Below are 6,381 nucleotides of genomic sequence, written 5' to 3'. Positions count from 1 at the left end.
TGCTAGGGGAATGGGACAACTGGCTAAGGCCAACCTGGTGCAGGACAATTCGACATGGGACAACTCTGGGGGACAACTCTAAGTTATGGAACAACTTAACAATTTTATGTGCTTATTTAAAATATTTTTTGTCATTCACATTTCATTCTCTCCTTCCTTTTGCACCCTTTCTTTAATTATTCTATTCCACCATTCCTTTGATACTGTAGTAGTGTCACCTATTGTCCTGCAATGAGTTGATGATCACAGTGAGTTGGTCATGAGTTGATGATGGTGAGTTGATGATGATGGTGAGTTGATGATGGTGAGTTGATTGTGGTGAGTTTATGATCATGGCGAGTTGATCGTGGTGACTTGATCATAGAAGTTGGCTATGGCAAGTTGATGCTGGCGAGTTGGCTGTGGTGAGTTGATGATCATAGAAACATAGAAGACTGACGGCAGGAAAAGACCTCATGATCCATCCTTATACTATTTTTGTATTTTATCTTAAGATGGATCTATGTTTATCCCAGGCATATTTAAATTCAGTCAGGCCAAAGTCTTCATGTGGAGTTAGAGAGTTCAGCCTGACATACTGTGGATTTACCAACCACGTCTGCTGGAAGTTTGTTCCAAGGATCTACTCCTCTTTCAGTAAAATAATATTTTCTCACGTTGCTTTTGATCTTTCCCCCAACTAACTTCAGATTGTGTCCCCTTGTTCTTGTGTTCACCTTCCTATTAAAAACACTTCCCTCCTGAACCTTATTTAACCCTTTGACATATTTAAATGTTTCGATCATGTCCCCCCTTTTCCTTCTGTCCTCCAGACTATACACATTGAGTTCATTAAGTCTTTCCTGATACGTTTTATGCTTCCACCATTCTTGTAGCCTGTCTTTGGACCCGTTCAATTTTGTCAATATCTTTTTGTAGGTGGGGTCTCCAGAACTGAACACAGTACTCCAAATGTGGTCTCACCAGCGCTCTATAAAGGGTTCATTTAAATTTAATCAAGGGAGATGACCAAGCACCTCTTAATTCAATTCAGGTCTTCTGCTCTCCCTGGAATTCAATTATGCCCAGAGGTGCACAAGTGAACCAAGTTTTTATTCTGCTTTTCCTGGCTTTGTTCCCAGCTTCCCTCACCTGGGCTTCCTTCCAGAACGACAGGAAAGTGAAATGAATGTCAAGTCAAGGTATCAAAAATATGCATCAGGACAATTCTGGGCAGCTCTGAAACATTGAGAAGAATGCTGAATAATCGGGGGATTTATTTATTTATTTACTTACTTACTTACTTACTTACTTACTTACTTACTTACTTATTTATTAGATTTCTATGCCGCCCCTCTCCGAGGACTCGGGGCGGCTCACAACAGAGAAAAACAAATCATAAATAATCCGAGTAAGTTTAAAACATTTAAAATTTAAAAGAAAACCCCATATACTAACAGACACACACACAAGCATACCATGCACAAATTAAACATGCCCAGGGGTAGATGTCTCAATTCCCCCATGCCTGATGGCACAGGTGGGTTTTAAGGAGTTTACGGAAGGCAGGAAGAGTAGGGGCAGTTCTAATCTCCGGGGGGAGTTGGTTCCAGAGAGCCGGTGCCGCCACAGAGAAGGCTCTTCCCCTGGGGCCCGCCAACCGACACTGTTTAGTTGACGAGACCCGGAGAAGGCCCACTCTGTGGGACCTAATCGGTCGCTGGGATTTGTGCGGCAGGAGGCGGTCTCGGAGGTATTCTGGTCCGATGCCATGAAGGGCTTTAAAGGTCATAACCAACACTTTGAATTGTGACCGGAAATTGATCGGCAGCCAATGCAGACTGCGGAGTGATGGTGAAACATGGGCATACCTAGGTAAGCCCATGACTGCTCTCGCAGCTGCATTCTGCACGATCTGAAGTTTCCAAACACTTTTCAAAGGTAGCCCCATGTAGAGAGCATTACAGTAGTCGAACCTCGAGGTGATGAGGGCATGAGTGACTGAGCAGTGAGTCCCGGTCCAGATAGGGCCGCAACTGGTGCACCAGGCGAACCTGGGCAAACGCCCCCCTCGCCACAGCTGAGAGATGGTTTTCTAATGTGAGCTGTGGATCGAGGAGGACGCCCAAGTTGCGGACCCTCTCTGAGGGGGTCAATGATTCCCCCCCCCCCGGGGTGATGGACGGACAGATGCGGTTGTCCTTGGGAGGCAGAACCCACAGCCACTCCGTCTTATCTGGGTTGAGCTTGAGTCTGTTGACGCCCATCCAGGCCCCAACAGCCTCCAGGCACCGGCACATCACTTCCACCGCTTCGTTGACTGGGCATGGGGTGGAGATGTAAAGCTGGGTATCATCGGCATATTGATGAAATAGTGTCATCTTCTCTGAAACTCAAAAAAAGAAGTAAAGGGTTGGCAGAGAAGCACACAGTCCTCAGTGGTCAGAACTCTACTTTCTATATCAATGTTTTCCTGTTAACACTGATGATGTCTCCTAGCTGGGTAATGAAATGTCTTCAGGAAAACAACCAAAGAGCAGTGCAGATCCGATAAACCATTTGCCATACCCCAAAACAAAGAGAAGAAAAACCTAAAATAAGAATACATTATTTTTTTTAAAAAAAACACATCATACATACAAAGAAAAGATGGGAATTACAGCTCTAGCTAGTGAAGTATTTCCCAGGAACTGTGTCGTCTGATTATTGATCCACCCAGAAGCTTCTATCACTGGTATAGCATAGGGCACTATGTATGTACCAAATGTGGTAACCCCGTCGCATCTATGATAACTTGCCACAGCCAACTCACCATGATCAACTTACCATAATCAACTCACCATGATCATCAATTCACCACAGCCAACTCACCATGATGGTCGGGCGGTAGGAAAAGCAAGTAGGATGCTTGGATGCATAGCTAGAGTTATAACAAGCAGGAAGAGGGAGATTGTGATCCCGCTGTATAGAGCGCTGGTGATGCCACATTTGGAATCCTGTGTTCAGTTCTGGAAACCCCACCTACAAAAAGATATTGACAAAATTGAACTGGTCCAAAGACGGGCTACAAGAATGGTGGAAGGTCTTAAGCATAAAACGTATCAGGAAAGACTTAATGAACTCAATCTGTATAGTCTGGAGGACAGAAGGAAAAGGGGGGACATGATCGAAACATTTAAATATGTCAAAGGGTTAAATAAGGTCCAGGAGGGAAGTGTTTTTAATAGGAAAGTGAACACAAGAACAAGGGGACACAATCTGAAGTCAGTTGGGGGAAAGATCATAGAAACATAGAAACATAGAAACATAGAAGTCTGACGGCAGAAAAAGACCTCATGGCCCATCGAGTCTGCCCTTATACTATTTTCTGTATTTTATCTTAGGATGGATATATGTTTATCCCAGGCATGTTTAAATTCAGTTACTGTGGATTTATCTACCACGTCTGCTGGAAGTTTGTTCCAAGGATCTACTACTCTTTCAGTAAAATAATATTTTGTCATGTTGCTCTTGATCTTTCCCCCTACTAACTTCAGATTGTGTCCCCTTGTTCTTGTGTATACTTTCCTGTTAAAAACAATTTTGTCAATATCTTTTTGTAGGTGAGGTCTCCAGAACTGAACACAGTATTCCAAATGTGGTCTCACCAGCATTCTATATAGCGGGATCATAATCTCCCTCTTCCTGCTTGTTATACCTCTAGCTATGCAGCCAAGCATCCTACTTGCTTTCCCTACCGCCTGACTGCACTGTTCACCCATTTTGAGACTGTCAGAAATCACTACCCCTAAATCCTTTTCTTTTGAAGTATTTGCTAACACAGAACTGCCAATACAAGATCAAAAGCAACATGAGAAAATATTATTTTACTGAAAGAGGAGTAGATGCTTGGAACAAACTTCCAGCAGACGTGGTTGGTAAATCCACAGTATGTCAGGCTGAACTCTCTAACTCCACATGAAGACTTCGGCCTGACTGAATTTAAACATGCCTGGGATAAACATAGATCCATCCTAAGATAAAATACCAAAAACAGTATAAGGGCAGACTAGATGTTTCTATGATCATCAACTCACCATGATCATCAACTCACCACAGCCAACTCACCGTGATCAACTTGCCATAGCCAACCTCTATGATCAACTCACCATGATGATAAACTCACCATGATCATAAACTCACCACAGCCAACTCACCATCATCAACTCACCATGGTCAACTCACCGTGATAATCAACTCACTGCAGGACAAGAAGTGACACTACTACAGTATCAAAGGAATGGTGGAATAGAATAATTAAAGAAAGGGTGCAAAAGGAAGGAGAGAACGAAATGTGAATGTCAAAAAATATTTTAAATAAGCACATAAAATTGTTAATAACTTAGAGTTGTCCCCCAGAGTTGTCCCATGGCAGTCAATCTCCCTTATCTTCATTGATTCGGATGAAGACGTTTTGGACCCACGCAAGGGCAGAATTATGCGTAGAAGAGACCAAGTAAGGACATATTACAGGCGATAAGGGAGGCCACCTGTGTTTGGGTGGGGCTCCAGTAATTAGGGCTGCTGCTATAAATAGCAGCATGTGGGTTTGGCCATTGAGGAAGAGTATCTGATCGCAGTTCGTCAGGAATCCTGTGTTTTCTGGACTTTGTTGCTTTTTCACGCCTTTGAAAACAAAGCATAGCAACGTGTGTGTGTGTGTGTGTGTGTGTGTGTCTCACTTCGTTGGAAGAAGAAGGGGTGTGAAGTTTCTTCACGGCTGCTAGCTAAGTACTTAATGACTGCTTAAGGGAAATTGTACAGACTCCCCGGTTGTTTTGGGACAAGTACTCTTTGCAATACAAAAAGAGTGCTTAGTTTATTTCGAATTTGGGGATAAAGAACATTGTTTTGAATTTTCAAACGTGTGTGTGTGTGTGTCTGAAATTTGTACCCTTGAATTTTCGGGAGGCTCCTACCAGAGAGCCCGGCAGAACATACTGTATGCCCAGAAGGCCTGTTTCCCAAATGGCTGATCCTCATTTCTGCAGAGTAGATGTGCCTTGGGCCATAAATACAAGACTGACATCTTATACCCTGCTATTCCTTAAAGGCAGCAGTGACCCCTGAATAGCATGGCAAGTTGAAGACGCCGAATTTGGGAGGGTAGATTTCATTCATACCAAGATCCTCCAGAAAATTGGATGCACACACCCTGGGAAGGAGATGAGGAACACGTCAACAATGATTCCCAGCAGCTCGTTTTGCAGGAATAATGTTGTCCCTTGAGGGGCTTATGCTGTGCAAAAACACTTCTGGTATAAATGAAGAAAGACAACTTGGTAGAGCTTCAAAGATTTCTTGATATTATGCGCATTAGAATCCTTTTAGCCTTAATAATCTCAAGGAACAACATTATAATGTTAAACCATAAAAAGTCCCGAGAGGCTTTGGTGACTTCAGATGGTTTTAGTAGAGAGAAGCTGTCCGCTGATTTTTATCTTGCTGGAAGCAGTGAAGAGATGCAACATTTTTTTACCACCGCACTGTGGGCGTGGCTTATTTTGTGGGTGTGGTATGCTGGCCATGTGACCAACTGGGAGTGGCTTGACGATCATGTGACTGGGAGGTGCTTAAAGGCAGTGAAGGGCTACCCAAATTTTTACTGCCGCACTGTGGCCGTGGCTTATGCAGGACACCCTGCATTTTTTTTCAACATCTTTCAATGCAATTTGGGTGATCTAGGGTGGAGCTCTGTTTTTGCTACCTCACTGCGCCTCCCCCCCAGTCTGGGCAGTAGCCCACCCCTGCTTAAAGGTCATGTGACTGGCTTAAAGGTGGCCAGCTTGACGTCATTCACATCAAGGGTTTGGCTTGGGTTAGGGTTAGGGCGCTTGGCCTCCCCTCACCTCAAAAAGATACGATTTTCCTATCTATTTACCATTTACTATTACTGAACATCCAAAATATGCTATTTAATTCTATGTATATGTGCCATACCTGTACACACATATTACACACAGGCATACAAAAATATACATGATCTATATAAACTGTATGTGTATGTAAGAACATAAGAACCTAAGAAGAGCCATGCTGAATCAGGCCAAAGCCCATCAAGTCCAGAGTGGCCCTCCAATTGTCCATGGGGATCTTATTTTTTATTTATTTATTTATTTATTTTGTCCAATACACAATGAGGGTTTTAGTGGGTATATATATCTATATACACATAGTAAAATACATGATGAAGCTTATAGAGGAGATACTCATGGTAAAATATATCTAAGAAATAATAGAAAAGAAGGTATAGTAATAGAACATATCAATGAAAGAATAGAAGAAGAGATATAGGAATAGAAGAATATAGGAGAGCAACAGGACAGGGGACGGAAGGCACTCTAGTGCACTTGTACTCGCCCC

The sequence above is a fragment of the Erythrolamprus reginae genome, chromosome 10 (assembly GCF_031021105.1).
Source record: "Erythrolamprus reginae isolate rEryReg1 chromosome 10, rEryReg1.hap1, whole genome shotgun sequence".
In the NCBI taxonomy this organism is placed as follows: domain Eukaryota; kingdom Metazoa; phylum Chordata; class Lepidosauria; order Squamata; family Dipsadidae; genus Erythrolamprus; species Erythrolamprus reginae.
The sequence above is the reverse complement of the archived record's forward strand: the minus strand, read 5'-3'. Positions refer to the sequence as shown.